The sequence below is a fragment of the Parasteatoda tepidariorum genome, chromosome X2 (assembly GCF_043381705.1).
Source record: "Parasteatoda tepidariorum isolate YZ-2023 chromosome X2, CAS_Ptep_4.0, whole genome shotgun sequence".
Lineage (NCBI taxonomy): Eukaryota > Metazoa > Arthropoda > Arachnida > Araneae > Theridiidae > Parasteatoda > Parasteatoda tepidariorum.
In genome coordinates this window covers 32,658,845-32,684,099 of record NC_092215.1, presented here as the reverse complement: position 1 = coordinate 32,684,099, position 25,255 = coordinate 32,658,845, and the positions used below count along the sequence as shown (strand labels likewise).

General features: G+C 29.4%; 1 protein-coding gene across 3 annotated transcripts in view; it reads left to right on the top strand.

Moving 5' to 3' along the window:
- Positions 1-2,866: 2,866 nt before the first annotated feature.
- LOC107440894 (latrophilin Cirl) overlaps positions 2,867-25,255 on the top strand; it is a 162,482-nt gene continuing 140,093 nt past the window's right edge. The window contains exon 1 of one of the 3 annotated variants that reach the window (XM_071188379.1): positions 2,867-3,057. The gene's annotated coding sequence lies outside the window, so the exon portion shown is untranslated. Of the gene's footprint in view, positions 3,058-21,224; positions 21,355-25,255 lie in introns of those variants that run through there. The other 2 variants (XM_071188381.1, XM_071188380.1) reach the window with 2 other exon arrangements.

Here is a 25,255-nt window from a genome sequence, read left to right as displayed (position 1 = left end):
AAAATTTATCTTTACAACTTTCGTTTTATATTTAAAAAAATGGTCGTATACCTAATGGAAATGGTGTATGGGCGTGGCAATTATTAGAAAAGATAACCAAATACCCGCTGTCGAGTAGTTATGAATAAAAATATGGCGTCTGGTCTAGATAAAATTTTTGACTTGTCGAACGAATTTTAAAATGTTATTTTATTTTTAAAACATAACTCTGAAATCATCCGTTACTAAATTCAAAAATATTCGTACACTCTAAAAAATTAAAGATCAAATTGCGGTAAAAAGTACCGATGCCGGTACTTTTTCACAGCAAAATCCATTTTTACAGAAACATGCTACGGAACAAAAAATTTCATATGCCGAAATATTAACATTAATAATTTTCGTAAAATCAAAGAATCTCTCTAATTAAATAAATATTACGGCATAATATATTACGGTAAAATGGATTTTACGAATGATACACCCAAAGTGCCAGTACTTTTCACCCCAATTTAATCTGGATTTTTTTCAGCGTAACGGTGTCTAAAAATGCGATTGATATATGTTTGGTTATTTTACTTCAGTTTCATAAAGTAACCAATGTATGTATGTTGTCGTAGGCCATTAAGACAAGGAGTGCGATTGTTCTTGTTTTCCAGTGGCGCCTTCTATGGCCAAGAATTTGACTTCTGCCACACGTATACGTCACCCCCGTTTATAAGACATATCCATTCATACATCCATTCATTCATCATTCATCCATAGGTCATAAGTTTGACCTGAGCCAGAGAACGATCAATCTCCAATTCAGTGCCCCAGAGGCACAAATTGTTATGGGAGCATGGGGGACTTTGTGACCCGACAAGTTTAAAGTGCACCAGTCGCCATTTACTACACAGGGAATCTTCAGCCATCTGGATTCGAGCTACCATTCTCACGAACGTGAGTCCAGCGCCCTACCTACTAGGCTATCCCGACCCGTGTAAATGATTCAAAAGTTTATATAAAAATCCACCTTGTTCCAGTTCTCTCGTGCTGAAGTTTTTAAAATGTTGGCAAAATTAGACATAATGAGAGCTTTCATTATTAATTGTCTACTGGTCTATAAAAATTTTGAAAAAAGCGTAATAATTGGCAGCTTTGATTAAGGTTTTATTAGTCTTGGGGAAACAGTTTTTATTCATCTAGAACAGTGTTTTCCAAACTTATAACTTTTGTGTACCATTTCTAAATTTTTCGTAACGCTGTGCACCACTAATAAAAAAATGAATGTATTTTTTTTTAACTATGTTTATTTTTCTTTTTTTGGTACAAAGTTTTATTATTAAGTCTATTTGCATCAGTGAGAAGGATGATTGTTTTTGCTGTGATAAAAAAATTGCACAAAAGTTTAAAATCACAACTAGCTGTTGACACCTCTAATTATTAACTGTGAACTCAGCAGAAAATAGCCAATATAAAAATTCGTAATCACAAATTTTCATGGCTAGCTTTGTTTTTAAACAAAATTTTCGTTTGTTGTAAGATATTAAGATAGCCCCGGCAATTTTGTCAATTTAGCCAACATTTTAAAATCGTCACCATGAAAGAGCTGGAACAAAGTGGCGTTATATATGAACTTTTAAATCATTTGTATGTAGTGGTGTGGAAAAAACGTTTAAACGAATAAAAAATAATTCAATGAAACATTAACTTAGCTACCACTAGAATAAATTTTTACAAAAAGCGTAGAAAGTTGGCATCCCTGTACGCATTTGAGTATCATATGATACAGGAAAACCATTTTCATATTTTCCCTTTCGAAACGGTTTAAGTTTTGTGAGGAGCTTCATGTAATACGAATTGTGAAACAATTTTTTGATTTTTTCATTGAAAAACCTGTAACGTCTTATAATTGTATATTACAGGGAAAAAAAACGGTTTTTCTATTTTTACAGTTCTGAAAAATATGCTGAATTTAAAAAATAGTAATAAATATTCTATATAATGCAAATTTCATGAAAAATTTTACAATTTATTTCTCAATAAAAGGCAAGTATTATTCAAAAAATATCAGTTTTATAAATTATAATATATGAAAGCAATTTTCCTACTCTTCATGTTCCAAAAAGTAAATTTTCTTTTGTAAAGATTTGTTTCTTATATCAAAAACTATTTATATATTGCAATAAATAAAAATTTAATATTTAATTTATTTTGCTTATGTTTATACATTACCAAGAACTGCATATTCGTAAAACAAATATATATATTGCACATTTTGACACTTCTCGAAACAAATTGCTAAAAAGCGTTATTCCTATAAATTCCATTCGCGGAAAAATAAACCCTACAACTAAAAAAGATACCCCTCTATATTACATTTAAAAGAAAAATGACATTCTAAATGTCATTTTGATCACTTTTTCGTCCACCCCAAAGATAAATTCACCAAGAAAGCTGTTATCAGTAACTGAGAGTGAAAAATACCGAATTGAACTTTACACTTAATTTAAAATTCGAACGGTGATGCGACGACATTCTTAAAAATCATCGCTCCCCGTGTTGCTACCACTTTTTTAAGCTACCAAAGGAGCATTCCCTAATAATTATTTAAGCCGAAAATCCGGATGTTTCCTTCTTTTCCTGACAACTTTAAAATTCCCCCTCAATTTCTCCAGGGAGTTAAGGAAAGAATCCTTACTCCAGGATACTCTAGAATACCGACTACAAGAATTAAAAGAAATAGCAATGAAAGAAACAGATATTATTTCCCTATTCTCTTTACGGCCAGTTGTAAGGAATTTAAATGGAAGGTAATGATTTTTACTTTATTCATCTTCGAGCAAAAGGTAATTGTCAAAAGGGGGCGCTCGCGTCGGGGGCAGAGGGTAGACCAGCGCTAGTAGTAATCGACCGGCGGCATTCCAAGGGCTAAAGCGTCAGTTGCTAGTGTTGGGTTATCCAAGTTCTTGTTAGAAAAGTTTCAGCGCATCAGGCGGAAAAACGATTGCAGGTTTCCCCACTTTTGTTGCTTGTGTGTCGCTTGGAGACGATTTTCACCTGATTTGAACTTGAAATTGATTGAGATGACCAAAGGTAACTTTCACTTATTTTATTTAAAATAAGCGTATAAGTTTTGACCCACGTTATATTCTTATGGGGGATTGCAGCAGTTGTATTAAATTTTTAAACGTGGTTTTGTTTGGACTTGGAAAATCACGTTGTGCTTTGACAGAAAAAGTTTTCAGAACCTGATGCTTATTTTCCAGTTTAAACTTTCTTTGATTTTAAAAATTTTTTAATTAGCTTTCGCGAAATTATCTAAAATGTAATTTGTAGGACGAGATTTTAATATTATAGTTCCATTTTTAATGCAGTTTTTAGAGCGATTTAATAAAGCTTTTTTTTATATCTAATTTTCGAGTTATTTATATATAAAAATGAATTCATGAATAATTACTAAATAAAAAATTTTATTTGAATAAATTATTATATTAATGTTTTATTTAGATAAAATGCAGTGTTATTGTTTTAGTTGAAAAAATACAACACTAAAAAACTTTCATTTTTAAAGATTAAATTTATCAATATTGAAGACTAAATTTATAAGGAATAAACAAAATACTAATGTTACATTTAAATGAAATATTTACATTATTATATTTGAATAGAACGCAATATTACTATTTAATTTAGATAAAATACAATATTATGTTTTACTTTAATTAAATATAACAATAAGGAATTTTCATTTCATTTTTTAATATAGTTTATTTCGTAAATACAAATAACTTACAAAACGCGTGCCGTTTTAAAATAGCTGCAATCATTAATGAATTCTTTAAGAATTTCTTTGCAAAATTATTTTCAATTTTCTTGATTACTAATTTTGTAATAAAATTTAACCGTTACGATATTATTTTTGGAATCACTGAAATTGTATAGTATTTTTGGCGTGCTTTTGTTTAAACTTTACTCACGCTGTGTATTTTAAGAAATAGTTTATTTGAATAGAATGTAGAACTTACATGAATAGAAATAGTTTTATTTGAATAGAATACAACATTAAAAGAATTTTTATTTCATTTTTAAAAATAGTTCATTTAATAAATATAAATAATTTACAGGACGTACGCCGTTTAAAATATTTCGATTTTAAGTACATTTACTTTTAATGTTTGAAAACAAAACTTTTTGAGAAAAGAGAGTAAAAAATTTTATGCTTAATCATTTTCAGTTTCTATTGGATTTTAATATTTCTTTAATGAGTTTTGATCGTCGTGATGTTATTTTTATAAATTGCAGCGATTGTGTAAAAACTTCAGAGATAGTTTTGTTAGAACTAGAATCACGTAAGAAAATGCGTTCATAACTAAAAGATTATTTTTCAATTGAACTACTCTTCACGACTTTTAAATAATATTTTATCGATTGTTTCATTTAGTTTTATGAAACTTATAGAAAATGTGAACTATACGCGATCTGAATTTAAACTTTCTATTTATAATTCAATGTTTAAAAATTTTTTAACTGCAATTAAGAATACTTCATTTTGCTTTTTTGTTAGGTTTTAAAGCTAGTGAACGTGCTATTTACTTTACGAGCTTAATTTATAAGCCGGAAACATAGAGCAATGTTTCATTTGTAGACAGTATATTGCTTTGTTATTTATCAATTAGTTTCGTTTTCAATAATATTTATTTTTGTGTTAAAAAACAATGTTTTTCAAGAAAACGTGAAAGTTATTTTCTACTCAATTTCTTAACAAGATTTTTCTCTTTCTTCAAAAAATTCCGATTAATTCATTCAAATTGTCAGAAAGAAAAGTCAGCTTTCGTTAATTTTGCTCAAACAAGTTAATTTTTGATGCAGCATGCAATTTTTTGATAAAATGGAAATTTATTTTTCAAATTTTAACATAACTGAAATTTTACGCTAATTTTTAATTATTTTTTTAAAACTAGCTTCATTAAATTTTCTTTATTTAATGAACAACAACGAACGTCACTTTTTGAAACTAGTCTAACTTTTGAAATTAGAAAACCCAATTTTTTTTCTTTTGTTTCCTAAAGTTGCCCAATATCGAATATTTAATAAGCTAAATTTATTTAAATATATAAGGGTGTGTTACTCTGTTGTTCTGGTTACCGGTTTTGAAGAACAATAGCTGATATTTTTGTTCTCCCGCATATATATGAATCTTTCTGAAAGTAAAGAGCATGGGGTAGTGTAATGATAAGCCATGTTTTTGTAGAAAAACGCCAAAAAAAAATATTGTGTATTTTGTTAGCAGATGAAATTTTATTATGTACCTATCTCGAAACAATACTAAAGAAAGGTATGACGCGAAAGTATCATTTTTGAAAAGTGTGGCTTATCACTATATTGCCCGAGCCCTTCAATCATACTATTTCATATCAATTTCCGAATTCAACTTTCATTTTACAATTGTTTTTATCATTGCATTTTATTGTTGTTTTGTCTGAGGTGATTTATATGAAAAACTCTATTAGTATGTATTTGTTCATAATAATTACCATAACATTTTTGATTCGGTAAAATAGCTTTTTAAGCTAAAAACGCAAAACTAGTTTTTTTGCTATATTTTCTAAAAGTACGTTAATTTTAATAAAATGTTTCTATAATTAATTCCGCTACTTCGCTTACTCTTTGAAAAATGATTTTCAGAAATGGAAATAAAATGTAAATTGAAACAAAACAATTATAGACAAATATATCGTATGTTCTGTCGAAGCTTAATCTCACCAACGTATGATCATCATGCATTTGTATATATGCTTAATTAGTTAATTTCTAGCGGTAGTTAAAATCAATTTTAATTAAATTTATATATCGAAGAATGAAATAGAAGAGCATTTAGTATCGCTTTAAATATAAAAATAAACTCTTCCGAAGAATCTAAATAAATTGGCTGCTAGACTGAAAAAAAAGAAAGTATGATTAAAACTACCAGAGTATGGTAAAATTTACCTTGCTTCTGTCTTCTTTGGTAATAATTTTGGTAATACAATGTATTTTTATAATTTGTATGTATTTTTATAATTGTTATAAAATTAGGTAAATGTAGTAAAATTTGATAACTTCATCATGCTACCTTAGAGCATGGTATAAATTTACTTTTCAGTTTTGTATTTTTACTAAATGTGTGGTAATAAGTATAGTATAATTTTAAAAACCAGAATCAGCGTAAATCGTTACCATATGAACGAAAAAACTACCAAATGATTGTTTAAATGCGGTACATTTAGGCTTTTATTACCAGAATTATTGTTGTTGCAGTTTGTTTTTTTTTAACCAGAAATGTCATTACTAGTACGGTAATTTTACCAGAATTTTTTTTCTCCTTGTATAAATGTTGTTAAACAGTTTACAGTGCTAGTGAGTCATCAAAATTTACATCGTGTCTTCATTCAAATAGGGTCTAATGCCTGATATTATGCCAAGTTTTAAAATGTATTAAACAAAAGACAAGGACTAGCTTTCATTTCCTTGTCTCGGAAGTAAAAGAATGTTTACCCGCCAACGTTTCCAGCTTTTATCAGGAGACATTCCTCTAATTCTTAAAGAAGTTACAAAATCCATTCCTCAACTTAAGATTTAAAATGATTCTGCCCACCGTAATATTAATATAATTCAGACACATTTTCAAAAACCTAATAAGCAGGTTAAGTTTTTAAGTGACAGCCAAATTTCAAAAACATTCGCTTACTTATTTTACTGCTACAGTGCAGAGCAAACGCTTATAAACTAGCGCCTCCATACAGTTAATTTATTTTAATTCGTGCTCTAAATTACATCTTTCTCCTAAATGATCCCTTTAGTTAAGTACGTTTAAGTCTTAGTCTTTAGTTAAGTCTCTTTTCGATAGGGAAAATATCGTATTAAAAGCACGCTAGGTGCAAATGAGTAAAGCTTTAATTTTAAGTTATATGATATTTGTTGTTATTAAAGTGCACAAAATTTAAATGATAAATTTATCTATAATTTATGATATTATTTATCTATAATTTATGATATTATTTATGTATAATTTGCTATGATGCCACAGTGCTAACGAAAAATATCCTCAGTGGTAAACAGATCATGGGTTAAAATTCACATTCCCGTCAGGCTAACCGTGAGAGATTATCCTGTTTTTTTTTCTCTACGTGTAACGTGAACCACGTGTAACGTTCCAGCTACGTGTAACGTTCCAGCAAAATGTCCTCCACGAGGGAAAATTTCTCCCAATACTTGATCCTGGAGTTCCCTTGTCTTCTGGTCCGAGTTCAAAATTGCAGGGCTGCGGAGTTTGACATTGATAGTTGTAAACTCAAAATTGGATCGATTGTTCAACAGCAGTTATAAAGTAAAAATAAAATACATAATATTTGAAAACATAATATTTAAGATTCATGTTTCTTAACGAAAAGAAAATCTCATTTATAGTATATTTATAGTATATTATTAGATTATTATTAGAGAGTTGAATTATTTTTTTTAAAAAAATGAGAACTAGCAAAATTTCACTAGTTTTATTTATAATGAAACGTTTTTGACTTTCCTGCAATCTCATATATTATTACTTAAGAGTTAATCCAAAAGTCCTGCTTGAATTGCATTTTATAAAATATTAAAGATATTAATTTTATTATTCTTTGAATATATGAACGTGCTTCAGCTTTCCTAAGACGATTATATCCGCTGATAGTTTCAGCACTTCACGTGATCTTTTCGAGAAATATTATAACAAGAAAGTTTTATTTTTGAAAGAAAGATTTAACTAAATATATAATATAGTACATTTTCACTTTTCGTAACTTATCGTGATATCATAAATTTTACGAAAACTTTCATTATTATTATTTTTAAAAAAAAGTAAAGATTATAAAGGCTTCTCTAGTTTTATTATTAAGCCAATATTTTTGCGTTGTTTGACTTTTCTGTAAGCTTTGAATATGTTCATTTATATAGCGAATTAAAAGTTCAACGTTATTCAAAACTGTATTTTGTTTATAATATAATCTCTTGTAATAACAAATACATTTAGTTTGAGTATCAATAGTGAAAATCTCAGAGACACATATTGCTAAGGCAACAAAATTGTTAAAATAAAAAAGCTTAAATATGTTTTGTGAAAAATAATTTCAGATAGTTAAATTGATATCTCATATAATATTAATTGATTTTTTTATATCGTTATTAAAAATATAATTTTATTGGAAAAAATAAAATTATTTCAGGTAGATTTCTTGATATATTTAATATAATAGCAATTACATTTTGTAGTTTTATTATTTGAGGAGTATTTATTTGAACGAGTTTTTTTTTAAACAATTGAACGTCTTAAAATAATATAGTGAGCCAGATTTTTAAATTGTTGGTAGGGAGCTTTCTTAAAAAATTTTAAAAAAAGAGTGGTTTAAAAAAACGTTCCCCATGCAGGCGATAAGTTGTTTCTTAAAATTCTGCGATTTTATAGAAGAAATTCCAAAAAATTGTCCAGTACCTATCTGGAAATAATATAAATGACCAGTTTGATGAAATGATTTCTGAGATTCTAATTTTGCATACAATTCAAAGTATAACTAAATAGTTTTATTTTGAACAAAGTAATGGTGAATTAAATAAATCAAACAATTGTAACTCCGCCCACAAATAAACTGCTAAATAAATACTTTGATTACCAATTTTATCTTTTTACCCTGATTGATATGGTTTTATGCTGGCACGTATTTGTGACAGTCGGCGCGAAAGGGTTGAAGTTCAACTCCGTAGCCTTGTAATTTTGAACATATCCAGAAGACTAGGAAACTCTTGGATCAAGTTTTGGGAGAAATTTGCTTTTGTGGAGGACTTTTTGATGAAGCTAACTCTCATTTGCGTTACATCATTACATTGCGTTACATCATTAGCCAGAGAACGATCAATCTCCAATTCAGTACCCCCAGGGGTTTGATTTGTTATGGGAACATAGAGGACATTATGACTCGACAGAATTAACGTGCATCAGTCACCATTTACTACACGGGGAGTCTTCGATCAGCGGGGATCGAACCCACGACCTCTTAAACACGAGCCCAGTGCCCTACCAACCAGGCTATCCCGGCCATTGCTTTTTGGGTTGGGCTCAAAAGTACTAGGCTAAAGAGGTAATACATTGATAGCCGGTATCCCAAATATGCGTTGGCTGTACAACGCCGATTATAAAATACTTTTAACAAAATATAAAAAATGAAAAAAGAAATTTTTAATTAATAATATGATTTTTTACTATAAAGTATAGTATTAACTTAAAATAACACTTTAATTGGTATATAATATTCGAATAAACTCTGAAGTGTTCCTTTCTGTGTAGATCCTATTACGAGAATAAGTTACCCTTTATCTATTGGCGTATAGTATTCCCCTGTGATAACTGAAACTGCCCTGTAAAGCTGTAATCGGAAGTGATTTGTGAGACAGTGGTTTTGCTGTTTGCGTGCGTCATTTTGCCGCCCTCCCTCGACCCCTGTCATCAACAAATGGTTTCCTGCGCAAATTCAACCATGAATATCTTCTTCTTAATACATTGTTTTTCATTTACCTTGATTACAGGAGGAATTGTTCCAATTCGTTTGTTTTTTGGCTTGAATGTCTGCCTGAAGTCAAATGTTTGCCACTTGGTTGAGAAATTCATTCCATTACTCAGCCGTTCTTATTTTTTTACAAATTAAAAGCTTATATAAGTTATGTTTTTTATTTAATGAAATAATTTAATGAAAAAATACCAGTTGGTATTGATAACAGTACTGTTTTTAATTAACTATTTCATTTTTGACTTAATCGTGAATATTTTAAACTGGAAAGATACTATTTGCAATTTTTTTTAACTCTGCGTTTATTAAATTAAGCTGTCTTATTTTCTTTACTCATCTAAATTTTATTTATTTTTTTAATTTTCACTCATTGGAAGCCTTCGAAACTTTTTTAACCTTTACTCAGACGCCAAGGAAGCTTCTAATGTATGTATCTTTGTGAAGTGCACTTTTTATACCACGAACAACCAGCATTTGTATTTAGATGAGAGGAGGACCAACCATAAAACATAAACATCCATGTCTATTCTTAAATACAGGCATAACTATCTTTGAAGACTGATATTTTGAGACATAAGACATAAACATTCATGTCTATTCTTGAATTCAGGCATAACTATCTTTGAAGACTGACATTTTGAAACCATAAAACATAAACATTCATGTCTATTCTTGAATTCAGGCATAACTATCTTTGAAGACTGACATTTTGAGACCATAAAACATAAACATTCATGTCTATTTTCGAATTTAGGCATAACTATTTTTGAAGACTGACATTCTGAGACATAAAACATAAACATTCACGTCTATTCTTGAATTCAGGCATAACTATCTTTGAAAACTGACATTTTGAGAGCCACAGACCAGCATTTATGTTACACCAGAAGAAAATCATGAAACATTTTCGACAATAGATAAATAGAAGTAGTGGTGGTACAGGGGATAGAGCGTTCGCCTTCCAATAAGATGAACCGGGTTCGAACGCCAACGATGGCTAGTCGATACACCTACACCCGGCTCGCACCGACCACAGTGCTGAAGTAAAATACCCTCAGTGGTAGACGGAGCGTCCCCTTACCGTCAGGCTAACCGTTGGAGGTTTCGTGGTTTTACGTAAATTCGGGTTATTTCCATCGAAATGTCCTGATTGATGGTAAATTTCGCACAATTACGTATCCAGGAGTTCCCTTGACTTTTAGATTGGGTTCAAAATTACAAGGCTTAACAAATTGAACATTAGTAGTCGTAAATCCTAAAATTGGGTCGACTGTTCAACGACGGTTATAAAATTAAATAAATAAAATATATTTTTAAACTGAATACGGAAAATATTGTCAGCAATGTTGAATATATGAATGTACTTAATATAAATTTCAAATCAAGATATCATTAGGACAGATGCCATAACTGTCATTTTGTCACAATGTCCAGCTCTGGACGTCTGAGCTGTGTCATCTCAAAAATATTATAGTACATTTGTACTGAGTACGTAATAAATAGATTTAAGTTATATTTATTTTGTTTTGCTGTGATTATGGCTTAAATTAAATAACATATATGTATATTTCTCGCTGTTTTTTGTATTGAAAGAGTATTTACTTTATAGTTTCTTTAGATATAATGGAGAAAGTAATTTTAATTTATATTTTTTATGTGACAATCAATCGAAAAAATTTTCTAAAAATGAAAAATAGGGCTCTATTGTATGCGCTACGTTAGCTTTACAGCAATGGTGAGGTAAATTGCTATGAATGTTTATAGTTTTCGTAAACGTGAAATAATAGCAGTAAATAACCACTGCATTTTTTTCATTTATTTATTTTGCTTTGTTTTGAGTGTTTACCTTATTCTAAACCTCTATTTTTCTACTCTCAAACGAAATATGTTTGATTTTCGATTTATTTTCTTCTAGTTTTACAGTTGCAATCATAATATATTTAATTATTAGAAATAAAATTGCTACCTTAAGTTCCACAAATGCTTATTTTAACAATAATCTAAAATCAGTTAGAATAATATTCTTTATTTATATTTATTATTTTATATTTATTATTTAATCTTTATTTTTAGAAATTATTATCTAATATTCACTATTTTGTTCATGTTTTCACCGTCAATATTTGATAATGAATTTCAATTGACTCCAAAAATATCAAGTATTATAATTTTGTTTGATATAAAGTTAAATTTTATTACCTTAATGAACAATGTAGAATGTATTTTTTACTGCTTTAATAGAAAAGCAGAACAAAAATAACGTATTTTCCTCTTAGGGCATAATGCTTAAATCCTATATTAACTTTATCGAAATATAATACTTTTATAAATATTTAGTTATTAAAAACAAAATCAATGCCTTCACTTCTGTAAATACCCTTATCAAGCAACTTAAATATAAAATGTTAAAGAACGCATAAATTTCTTAGAAAATTTATATACGCGAAAGTTATATTTAACAAATTTATTTTTGATAGTTTTATGAGAATAAATATTTTTAATCACTAGTTGCATTTTCTGATTTTGATTATTTAAATAGTTAACTCGCTTTTAGTATTGTACTTACTTAAAACTGTTCGGAGGTATTAAATATCTTAACAATAATCTTAAAATCGAATTATTTTTTAAAAAAGGTAAAATTATTTGTAAATATTAAACAAAAACAAAAAAAAAATTTCAAATAAAACGATTAAATATTTGATCAAAAAGGTAGCTATTAAAAAATACTTAACACTTTTTATAATTGATTCTATGAACAAAGATTTGTTGTTTGCTAATGAAACAATGATATAGTTGATCAAAAAGATATTTAGTAAAAAAATTATAGTTAATTCTTCATGCATTATAGTTAATTCTTCAATTTTGCTGCGCCTATAAAAAATTTCGGATCAGATTACGATAAAAAAGAATGTCTACACTCAGGGGCCCGGTACTTTTTACCAGAACATGCTACAGAACAAATAATCCGATATACCGTAATTTCTACAGAAATAATTGCTGTAAAATCACTGAATCACTCTAATATAAAATAAATATTACTATAAAAATTACAGTATAGTATTTTACTGTAAGATTGGGTTTTACGGATTATGCACCAAATATACCGGTACTTTATGTCGCAATTTGTTCCGGAATTTTTTAAAGTGTAAATACTAATGCAGTTCTAAAATATTTAATCAAAAGGAAAAATATTTAAAGCTATGCAAACGCTCTGTTTTATTGCTTCTACGAACAAAAATGACTTTGTTCGTAGAAGCAATGTATGAAGCGATAAAATATTTGATGAAAATGTTTACTTTCTCAAAAATCTACAATTCAAATATCTAGATACTTTGTATAACTGATTTTAAAGAGGAAATATTATTATTATTTTGTCGCTTACTATTAAAGGGATAAAATATGTAATCAAAACTTTTGATGTTAAACGAAAAATTGTTGTATATTTAATTCTGGAAATAACAATTTTGTTTACTAATTAAGCGATAGGATTTTTAATTAAAAAAGTAAATATTTGTAATATGTCTAAGCTTTGTATAACTGATTGTTTGAAGAAAATTGTGGAAACAATCATTTACAAATGAAGGGATAAAATATTTGACCAAAAAGGTAGATATTAAAAAAATATGTAAATGCTTAGTATAATTGATCATACAAAGAAAACTAATGCTATTTCTGTTGTTTACTAATAGAGAAATAAATCGTGGTATGTATTCATAATATCATTAATTACATTCTTTATACAAGATCGCCAAATCGTGATTAGACTGTATATTCTCACGGAAAAAAAATATAAAGCCATTATTTCAATTTTTTTTCATAACGCGAAGATATTTTGTCTCTTTTTTATAATAGAAAAAAGTTCTTTTCTATTATGCAGCATCATATTTCTTGTCCTTTGACCGGCTTTAGTTGCGGACGAGGGTGATAACTGACCTCTACACTTCATTTTCCTTGTCTATGAGGCTTGTTGAATATCATAAGCTCTCCCCTGTAAGAAAAAAAAAAGTTGCGTTTAAAAGACAACAGAAACCGGTTTGTCCCAGTGAAAAATCCAGCATATTTAAGGGGAACTTATGAAACGTTTCAAAGAAAAATAAACCCCACCAAGTTTGGTGAAATTATAAGGCGAAAAACATGACTTTCTTTCAACGAAAAGAAAGAATAAAGTGGTAATTTTCTCAACTTGAATTCACTATTGCACGTGGCGTTAAAATCTTTTCAAAACTTGAAATGTTTGAGTGGCGATTAAAATGGAAAGATCTGCACATTTTGGCGAGATTATATGCAACTTGCAATTATACAACAATAAACCTTTATGAGGAGTTTCTACTGAAGAGGAAAGCTCAGAATGTAGCTTCCCAACCGTGATGCTTTTAAGGGGTCTTTCCTGACCCTGGTAATTAATTACTTCGCTGTCCAAGAAGAAGTAAGTGTTAACATCAGTATTAAGTTCAAGTTTCCATTAAGGCGGCTATAGAACGTCCAAAAGCATCTTAACTACTTCTTGAAAGGACTAGCTGTTCTCTGATATTTAAAGTCTATCCGAACATTTTTGAGAAATACTGAGAATTTAATACCATTTAATCCTTTACCTAAATATTAATAGCACGTTTATTAGCGTTAATTTTTTTTTCATACTGTAAATGCTGAATGATTAATAAAAGTATATTTTCAAGGAAAGTTGAAACACTTTCTTTCATTTAATCCTACTTTAATATGGTTAAATATTCAAGGAACTAATTCTTAGTTGAGTTTGAATTATTAGCCTTTTCAATAATCACTGTAGATAATTTTCAAAGCGCCTGTACGGAGAAAAAAATTATTTTAAGATAACCGTACTGTTTGGTAGTGAAATTTCTAATAAAAAAAACCATAATTCTAATTAATAAAACTAAAATTTACGGTATTTAAACTATTCCTTTGGTAATTTTTCCGTTCATACTCGTATGGTAACTGTTTTTCGGAAATTCTGGCTTTCTAAAATATATCTCTTATTACCACACATTTAGTAAAAAATATAAAACTGAAGAGTAAATTTAACCGAATAATTGGTTTATGAGTCATGCTCTGAGATAATATGATAAAATTAGCTTATTTTACCACATTTACCAAACTTTATCACTTATTTACTTGTGATTTATAACTGTTGTAAATTTGTAGCAGTTATGCCTAACTGCTTCTGACAGTAATGCTAACTGATGTGCCTATCTTCAGCCTGCGTCCTCTTTATTTTTAATGAAATGGCGCAAAACGTCAATATCTAGAAGAGCCACAGTTTCGTATCGCGTGAAATGAAGATTTTGCGATTAACATGCTATTTTCATAGCTGTGAGTTTACAACAGTTAGTCATGATTGTTAAGTTTAGCATAGATCTTTAGATCCTTGGATGCTCATTCTGAAAATGTCGCAGAACGTCAATATGGAGAAAATCTACAGTTTCGCATCGCATGAAATGAAGTTTTTTGCTCATAACATACTATTTTCATAACAGTGAGTTTACAACAGTTAGTCATGAATGCTAAGTTTAGCACAGATCTTTAGCTCCTTCTATGTTCATTCTGAAAACGGCACAAACCGTCAATATGAAGGAAAGACACATTTTTGAGAAAATGAAAAGCGCTTGTGGTATAATTTTTTAATATTTAAAAATGTACTATCCTCAGTGGTAAACAGATCATTGGTTAGTCTTCTTGCCGTCTGGCTAACCGTTGGAAGTTTTCACGGTTTTCCTCGTCATTTAACACAAATGTGTTCTAGTTCCATTAAAAAGTCATTCGTGAAGAGAAATTTCTCCCAATACTTTATCCAGAAGTTCCCGTATCCTCTGGATTGGGTTCAACTCTACGGAGTTGAGCATTGGTAGTCGTAAACTCAAAAATTGGGTCGGCTATTCAACACCGGTTATGAAATAAAATATAATGCTGAATTATCTAGGCTCATAAAATCATGCAGAAAATGAGAATAAGACATTGATATTTTTCATTTAGGTGGAATAATGTCACTAAATTGGCAATTTGTATAAGGATTTAATAACATTTAAAATATTTAAGTTATTTGCCCGTTCTAAACCCCAAATAATTCTTCACGGCGAGATGGTGTATATAAGTTTTAAATTACAGCTTTTCTACAAGTGTAAGGCACTTAAACTGTTTTTTTTCCCTTAGACTTCGAAATGCACCCTTAAACGCGCCTCTAACGATCTGTTAATTTTATCGCGTAATCTGAGCTAGATCCAAAATAAAAAGCCCACATGCGAATTATATTGTAAAATCGTTCACTCCTTTTATTAAGTTTGTTCTAGAAATATCAGTATTTCTATAACTCTTCGTTTAACAAGTTATAGTTTATCCGAAACTTCGATGAAGTAAACTTTAATCTCTGTTTCTCATTTTACAAGTTCATAATAACTAATTTCATCTAAGCTGCGAAATTCGCTAATTTCCAGTTGCACCGCTGAGAATTTAAATAGCCACGTTTACCATTACATTTTCATAATTCTATGTATGGTGCAGATTTATAATTCTGTTTTAAAGTGAGTTTCAGAATTGTTAAGCAAAATTTCAGTTAACTTTTCCAAAAACAATCGTATGTTTATTTTACTTTCAATCTTTGAAATTCATTCATTTTGTTGCAAAATAATTAATAAAGAGTGGCTTAATTTTCTCAAAAGTTGCTATTATTCGATAGCAGTACATTCATAAAGCGTTTCTTGTAATTTTACATAAGCTCCAGCTACCAAGGAGAATTTTTTAGCAATTTAGTTTTTTTAAATTGTTTTTTTTTTAACAGAATATTTGAAATAATATTAAATCATCGTAGTTTATTAATCTACGCTTTAACACCGACCCTTGCAAGAATTCTACGTTTCCATAAATAAAATCAGTTTTGATAACATTATTATAAACTACAAAGAATGGGATAATTTATTTTTTCATGTGCTGTGTCATTTGTTTGATATTTCTTTCTACTATGTACTGCTGAAATCTCATAAAGACACTTCCCTGAAAATGAAAGCGAAGAAAGAGTGCATGTGGATCAGATTTCCGAATTTATTAGTTGACGAGGTAAAATCTCCTTATTCTGGAGAACACTGAAAAAAGAGAGCTTACCAGCTTTCAACGTTTTCTTATCAACTTTATTGTTTCAAAAATACTATTGCATTTCTTCTTTATTCATGTAAAGCTTTTTTTCATGTGTCGCTGTTTACTATAAAGTGCCTACGTCACATTTTAGAAAACTTTGTTTTCTTTGTGACAATGCTATGTTTAAAATGTGTTGTCGGAAAAAATCTCCAGATATAGACAGAGTGATTTAAATTTTATTCCAGTTGATCTAACCGCATAGTTTTTCGTGATTTTCATTGTCATATAACGCGAAAGCGGGATAGTGAAGGCTGCGTTTTTTATTGAAGCCGAGTATTTGACTTCGTAGTTCGCTTGTTTTATCAGTAGTTAAATATGAATTTTTTTTAAACAAAAATTTTTTATAATTCAGTATGCCTTTGCACTCATCCAACACTGCGAAAAATGGATGTTGAATATTTACACATTAAATGGTGAATATTTTGACAAATTCGTTTCAATTTTCTCTATAACAAGCATTTTTTCCAAAGAATGCACGAAACTTGTCTCATTAAATTATTTTTTGTTGCAAAAGTAGAAAATGACTTATTTTAATTACGTTTTCATCATTAGGGAATTATTTATTGTACATTAAAAAATTTCTAATTAAAATCCAAGCAAAGTAAATTTATTACTTAAATTAGAATGGATCTTATATTAAATTAAAATATATCTTTTTTTACAAAATTTACAAACTTCTAAATTAAAATTATTATTTAAAAATTATCTTCAGATCTTCAAAAATAATTTTCTCAATATTTAATAAATAAAAAAAAATTTCGATGAAATATATGTGAATGCAAATTTTGTCTACACTGAAGACAGCAGCTTTCAGAAAAAAATACGTCGCATATTTACAAGCTTTGGATTCAAGCCAAACGCAATTTTTTTCCCTCTTGTTAGCAGCACAAAAGATGATTCATAAGAAGTAAACATTTATTCAAAAATATGACAGAAAAAGTATTTAAAAAAAAAAAAACAGTTTTGGCAGTGCCCAAACGGTAGCTAAAAAGCCATATCATCATCTACAATAGCCGACTTTGAAGTGTTCGAATGTTTTATCCAAACCTTCTTACTTTTTCACTAAGTGAACTCAAGTATAATTCACTCTCTATGAAACTTGTTAACGATTTCAATCGTATGTTATCTTTTACAGAAGAAACACTACCACTTTCATCTTAGTCACTTCTAAGGACAATTAAATAAACGAATCTGTTTTTTCAGTTCTCGTTCAGGGACCGGAACAGGGGAATAAGAACAATGACTCCTTTCAAAACCGAGGAGTCTTCTTAATGTAGCTGAGTCGTCAACTGTTTAAATTTATCATTTCTTGCACGAAAAGAGTTTTTTTTCGTTCTCTTTACTGACTCAGACCGCGGGGCTTCATTACTGCACCCCACCTGCCTGTATTAATCTTCCAGACTTTAAGAACTGTAACAACACACACGTTTAAACGAATTTAATGAGTTATAAGAGACCTTCCTTTATGTCCCCATAAACTCCGAATACTTGTGAATCTTCCCATCAACGTCTTAAAAGGGAAAGAAAGAAATGTTCCATCTTTTCATTAGAATGGGTTAACATCGAGCTCCCTTTTACCAACCCCCTATCTCCCCTATTTTCATTTCACTGCGAATCTTCGAATCCGAATTCTTGTCGGAAATGGTACTTGCAAAGAATTCATCTCTATTCAGGGATTAATCTGTGATCAGCGTTCTTTTCTTTACCTTGTCAAAAGACTTTTAATTTTGCGCTTATTCACGCATGAAATAATCTAATAGCTATCGTCTGCCCCTAAAAGGTAGATTCGAAGGAATCCGTTTCCGAATATTTTCCTCATTAGGGGGCATCGGAATGAAAGGAAATAAACGAAGTTAACGGGGAGCATGTCACCCCCGATGACAGCTTTAACAAGGCCAATAATGAACAAGGCCCAGAATCGAAAAAGAGTTAATTACTTTTGATTCCTCCCACCTTGCTGCACATAGGGTGGAATACAGCAATTAAAAAGACCTGGAATGTTCAATGCCTCGGATTTAATAAGTACTGTGCTAAGATTTCTGGATTTCCTTTTGACAATCGGAGATTTTTCCTAGTGGCTCAGGTGGAACCGTTTTGCCTGGGCCCGTCTGATTGAGTAGGTTGTTGCAGAGAACAACTTGCAGGGGAGAGGAGAGTTACGTTTGACAAGATGGATGTGTCACTGGGGCGTGTCCGTTACCTACCACCGGGGGCATCAAGTGTAAAAGAAGGAGACGCGAAAAAGTATTTCCTCCCCAGAATCATATTTCAAGTACCTCGCAATTAGTCTGGTGTCCCTTTCCCATTCCAGTTTTTATATACCCCAGCGACTTCACAACAGGGGTGCTTTTTCACTTTTAATTCAGTCGGAAAGGTGCTATTTTCAATGAAATTTCGCATCCTTTTTTCGAATATATGACCGTATAATTGGAAGGGTGTGTTGAATGCGGTACTTTCTTTTTATGTAAAGGTATTTTATTTTTACTAATATGGTCATTTACGTGGACAAAAAAGGAGAAAAATATAAGCAAATCAGTTTTGAAATGTGTCTATCTGAAAAATTTATGTAGTCATTTTCATTTTAAATCTCGTAACTTTTAAGAAGTATAAACGATTGCCAGACAGACATGTTAAACATATGTTAAGGATATAGTTTAAAATTGGCTGAAGTCATACGAAGTCTGACAATTGTAAAGACCTATAACAGGGTTTCCAAAATATATCTAAACCTCAATATTATATGTTGATTTTTAATAATTAATTGGAAGCAAAATTATTATAAAAACATTTAATTTTTGAGACTCACCGCTGTTTCTAAAAAGAATTTAATTAAATTCAAATTTACTGCTACTTTAATATCGTACTTTGTTGAGCCATATTATCGTGCGCGCAAATTAATCCTTTTTAGATTTGACTACACGATTCTACTTAAACAAAGATATCTTTTAAACTAAGCATTTTTTATTTAAAAAATGTTGTAAATTCACGTGAAAGTACGGTACCATGGTTAAACATCGATAAATTAAGTATTTATTCAATATCTTAAATTATTCAACGTTGTTTCAAAATATTCATTTTTCATACATTGTAACGCCATTTAAATTCCAAATACTCATCTATATTATATCTATATAATAGTGGCGAACACATATAAGAGTTCAAGTAATATTGTGTTTTATTTCTAAATATTCTATTTATTGTCAAACTCTCTGAAAATAAATTTATCTTTTCTTAACTATTTCTACAAATATTCCGTATTAAATGTTAATAATGAGATATGGAAATAAATGTTATTTAAAGTATTAACTTTAAAGTATTATTTTATTATTTTTATAATATGAATTTTATGCATTCTTTATTCAAATGTTAGTTATTCATATACGTTGAAATGCCATTCAAATTTCAAATAATCTCCTATATAATAAGAGAGAACACAACATATGTGAGTTCGAGTAATATTGTGTTTTGTTTCTAAATATTCTATATTTATTTTGTCAAACTCTCTGAAAACAGATTTATATTGTCCTAATTATTTTTAAAAATATTCCGCATTAAATGTTTAAAATGAAATAAGTAAATAATGTAAATGTTACGCATTTTTTATTCAATTATTAGTTATCCAAATGCGTTGAAAAACGTCATTTATATTTCAAAAAAATTAATTATATAATATCTATAAAATACAGCAGAATACAGTTAATAAAGATGTAAGTAATATTGTTCTTTATTCTACAATATTCTATATGTTGTCAAGCACTCTAAAATAAGTTTATATTGTCTAAACTCTTTTTACAAATATTACATAAACATGTAAAAATAATACATGTAAAAACGCTATTCGGTGTTAATCTTAGTTTTTTACTGTGAATGTTACCCATTCCTTATTTAATCATTACTTTCAGCCAAGTGGAATGTTCTTCTAAAAACGTAAAGAGTGGTGGCTAACCATTGTTGGTTACTTCTAGCTGTATTTCTTGTTTTGGATTTCGCTTCATTATTAAGCAAACGTTAATCTGCGGTTTGTAATGCCTTGGGTTTTTTCGACATGAGTACTCAAAGTTGAACCGAATTTTCTGTGAGTGTATTTTGTATAATTTAAGTGTACTCATTTAAATCAGAATCTATTATTTTAATAAACCAGAGAAGGCAGGGAAAAAGGTACTTTCCTCTCTTTTCAAATATATTCGAAGCTTTTCTTTCAAAGTCTAAAAAAAAAAAATTTTTCCTTTTGATTGTGAAGATTTTTTTTATTTAATTCTTTTTTTTATTGACTGCTTGTTTTTTTTTTTAAAAAGTTCAGTACCACCTACACATTAGTTTAACTATAAAACTTGAAATGCAAGTTTCTATAAAAGGTTTATCAATATCAAGAACACGTGATGTCTGAGCTCTCTGATTGGCCGAGAGAAATATCCCTTAGGAAGTAAAGTGGGTGTTATCAGAACTTCTTATTGGACGATTGGTTAGATTGCGTAATTGTCTATAAATATTCTCGGAGTATTTAAAGAGTTTGCAAGAGACGGACCGGCAGTTTCTTCATTGATTTTACTCGCTCGCGACTAGTCAACTCTGTGATTATTCTTTGTGTGTTAATGGTGCTTACTTATTACACTGGTTTACCGATTATTCAACTTTAATTAAGAGTCCTTGATTTTGATTACCCATGTAAAAGGTATGTAAATTAATTCTGTTTTCTAAGATTAGAATAGAAATTTAACCGTAAAATTAATGCGGGTTACGCAAAACTTTGAAATTTCTTTTCAATTTATTTGATTAATACATTTACTGTTTTGAATTTAGTGATTTTTATCAATTCTTGACTGATATTTACTGAATTATTAGCTAGTAATAGTTTGCAAGATAATAATTGTTTATTAACTAATATATTCTTATAGAATAATAATTTTACAATTTAATGGTAGAAATTTTGAATCGTGTTCAACCCCACTATCCTTCAAATTTGCCGTAATCTTAATATGCTACCAAATTAAACCATATTATGCCTTTTGTGCATCTATAATTTGATTAAACAAGACTAGCTTGAACAAACGCAAGGTTCATTTAACATATTATTAAAATTGTAGCAAACTAAAATAGTATTATAGCTTAAAGAACGATATTATGGTACAATGTTGAATGCATGAACATGTTTAAAATGAATATATTTTTCCAACGTTCCTTTTCATTTGTTTCATTGAAAAAGTATTATATTCATATTATAATATTACGTCTGATATAACAATACTGTATGAGTTAATCAATACTATATTATTATTAATTACAAGATTACATAATAAGTAAAATAACTCACTGTGTGAAGGAAATTGTTCTAATTCTAATGATATTTTTTTGTTGAAAGTCGGAAATTATTTCTGTTTGCGCTCTCATTATTACCACTATTGTGGTAACTCTGAAGGATTTTCAGTTTTCAGACTTAGTTACAACGACTGTTCTATATTTACAAATAATAAAGAGCAGATTGTATTTGCCACAATTTACCATGTGTCTCAACAGACGAATAATTTCGACCAGTTTGTGCAAACAATTTATCATGATCCTACTACTTATTTGACCATTTACCATGATCCTACAACTGTAAGTTTCAATCCTGTCTCGTTGTTGCAAAACAGGAAAAACTGGTTTGTTTTGTTCCCTTCGTAATCATGTTTTAAGGAGTTCTCTTATTGGAGGAGAATATATTCCTAACTATTTAAACATTTCTTATTGGCTGTGCTCTGTCATGCATTGTTTGTTAGTCGCTGCTGTTTTATTTTAATCGTGAACCAATCATTGCTTACTTACGCATTGCATGGATTTACTCCGGAGTTAAATCGTTCGATGATAGATTATAGATTGTTTGATTTGCTAAACATCCTTCCACAGTAAGACATTCAATGACAATTCGTCTTAAAACAATCAAAAGTCCTGAAATTCCAGACATAAGGTAATTGAACTTTAGTATATAGATTATAAAATATTTATAATTTTTACTTGTTTCATGTAATCATGTTTTAAGGATTTCTCCTATCGGATGAGAATAGATTGAAAGTTGAATTATTGAATTCATTGTTCAATGTTTAAAGATTTTTCTACCAAGCATTGTTTGTTAGTCGTGTTTCTTGTTATATCTTAATCGTAAATCAATTATTACTTATGCATTGCATGCATATACTCCAGAGTTAAATCGTTCAATGAAAGATTATGGATTGTTTCATTTGCTGAACATCCTTCTACAATAAGACATTCAAAGTCAATTTGTCTTAAAACAATCAAAGGTCTTCAAATTCCAGACATAAGGTAATTGAATTTTGGTATATGAATTATTAAATTTTAATAATTTGTACTTGTTTCATGTAATCATGTTTTAAGGATTTCTCATATTGGATGAGAATAGATAGAAAGTGTTTAAACATTTCTTACTGAATGTGCTCTACGAAACATTGTTAGTTAGTCGTTTTTGTTATATCTTAATCTTAAATCAATTATTACTTACTTACGCATTGCATGGATTTACTCTAGGGTTACATCGTTTAATGAAAGATTATAGACTTTTTTATTTGATAAGCATCATTCTTCAGTAAGACATTCAATTTGTCTTAAAACATTGAAAAATCCTGAAACTCAAGACATAAGGTAATTGAATTTTAGTATTAGAATTATGAAACTTATAAAGTTTGTACTTGTTTCATGAAATCATGTTTAAAGGATTTCTCTTATTGGATAAGAATATATTAAAAGTATTTTTTTTAAATTTATTGAATGTGTTCTACCTAGCATTATTTTTAGTCGTTGTTGTATTTTAATAGTAAACCAATTGTTACTTACTTATGCATTACATGGATTTACTCTAGAGTAACACCGTTCAATGCAAGATTATAGATTTTTTTTATTTGATAAGCATTATTCTACAGTAAATACCATTGCACAGTTTGATATTCATTGTCAATGCATTGTTTTAAAACAATAAAAAAAATCCTGAAATTCCAGACTTAAGACAATTGAATTTCAGTATTTGAATTACAAAATTCTTGACGTTGTAATTGTTTCATTCTGCGTAGATTATTATATCTAGTATAAACTAATGAGATTGCTTTTCGATATTTTTTCAGCGTAAATTATCATTTATCATTGCTATTTTCAACTGGCAATGTTGTGTCAAACATTTTTAGTGCTTTTTTTTTCAAATTCCTTGTAAAATTTAACCAATTTTAAAATATTTCTTGCAAATTAAATGTTAACATTCTGTGAAGTACTTAATAGAATGACAAGCAAAGACTTCTAAAAGCAAGCCAAAAAAGTAACAAATCCAATCGAACCTTACAAAACATACAATAATTTACTGAAATGGAGTGCTAGTTTTAACGAGTAACAGAGGAATTCATTAATAGAACAGCATACTTATTTTCTGACCTGTTCATAAGAAATTTCAGTGATAGATGCCGTCATATACACTTTTTTTTTTTACTTAATCATTCTGGCGCAATTTATTACTAAATTTGTATCGCTTGGTCAAAGAATTGTCAAGTTTTTCATAATATTACCTGTTGAACGTAACATTTTTCTATTAAATAATATACTTAAAAATGAGTTTCAGAAGTTAATCTTTTCTATGATTTTATGTTTAGGTTATCAAGTTCTCAAAATTTACAAATTTATGATTGTTATTTTTAGTTTCTTTTTTTTAATTATTTTTATCGAAGTAAAACATTTCCGTAACAGCCCGGTTGCCGTGCAAGGGGTTAAGACTCCACAATTAGCAGACCTGCCGAATTATACGGTTGTAACGTGGTCGATATTGCGCACCTGCAGCCACTAATTTCCAGGCAAGCTTTTATACCCATTGATATGAAGCTGTGTTAACTTCAACCCGGCATTGTTAATGAAGCCCTGGTCCTTTCCAATGACAGCTCAGTGCTTTAATCACTGTACCATGTTTTAGCAAGAAATCGTAAAATGTGGTAACTAGGTGGTGCTACCCTGTGCGTGATTCACTGTGCCGTGTTTTGGCAAGGAATCGTAAAATGTGGATTAGTTTATCTAGTGGCGCCATCTATCGTAAGACATAGGAAGTAGTAGACTTTTTGCGTTAAGCAGCTGTGCTGTGTGGTACTACCCTATGCGAGACTGAGAGTTCCTTATTCAAATAGTACAAGGTCACCATCGCGGTTTCATTTCCAATATAGGTGAGCGTTAAGAGTATTTTAAGGTAAGGATTTTAAAATGAAATATATTTTACCAATAAGTATAAATATTATTAATGAGCTGTGCTTCGGCAGTTTTCGGTTACCTTTTTAAGTAGTTGTTTCTAGAAAAAATTAATTAGATTTTCTTAGTTTTTCCTGTTATTTTCTTTACTCAATAAAGCCTATTAAAAGAAAATAGACTAATTTTTGACATTTTAGCAAGAGCTATTAATTGACCTGATTATATGCATTTTTTAAAGTCAATTGGTTCAGAAAGACTTGAGTGCCAGTTTGAACAAGGTTTTTATGGCAAAAACATAAACGCTTTATTAACTTCATCGCGTGATCGCCAGACAGTAGGGGATTGTAGACGTGAGGTTGACTTTTAAA